We start from the raw sequence: 581 nt of genomic DNA, 5'->3' as shown, positions 1-581 counted from the left end.
AAAACTTATAATTAAGTCGTCTGATAACTCTTCCTGCAGGATGACTTAGTAGAAGACTTATAATTAAGTCGTCTGGGAAGACTATCCAGACTACTTAATTATAAGTCTTCTACTAAGTCTTCCAGCTGGAAGACTTTCTAGACGACTTAATTATAAGTCGTCTGCGAAGTCTTTTCTTTCCATCTTTCTTAATCCGTCAAATATTTAAGTTCATATCTTCTAATTACTGTAGACTAAGGTGATCAACTTTGTTCAGAAGGACATTGGTCAAATGTTTCCAAAATGGGAGTTTGATGTTGAGGATAAGCCCGCGGAGAACATAATTGAACTCATGTTTGGGAAGAAACCGTGAAGTAGACCATGGATTGCTGGGAATTCACCGGTACTTGGGTCAATACAAAGCCGACAGTTGTGAGTCCAGCGAAGAAAAAGGTAGTGAAGGAAGACAGTCCAAGACCTTGGTACAAAGCTCATAAAGAGGCACCTGCAGAAGCTAGTGAAGAGGCAGCTGCAGAGGCTAGTGAAGAGGTGACTACGACTGTTGGTGGGTTGACCAAAGAGGATATTAAAACCATGTTCAA

This window comes from Brassica oleracea, chromosome C8, assembly GCF_000695525.1.
Source record: "Brassica oleracea var. oleracea cultivar TO1000 chromosome C8, BOL, whole genome shotgun sequence".
Lineage (NCBI taxonomy): Eukaryota > Viridiplantae > Streptophyta > Magnoliopsida > Brassicales > Brassicaceae > Brassica > Brassica oleracea.
This window is presented reverse-complemented; position numbering follows the sequence as displayed.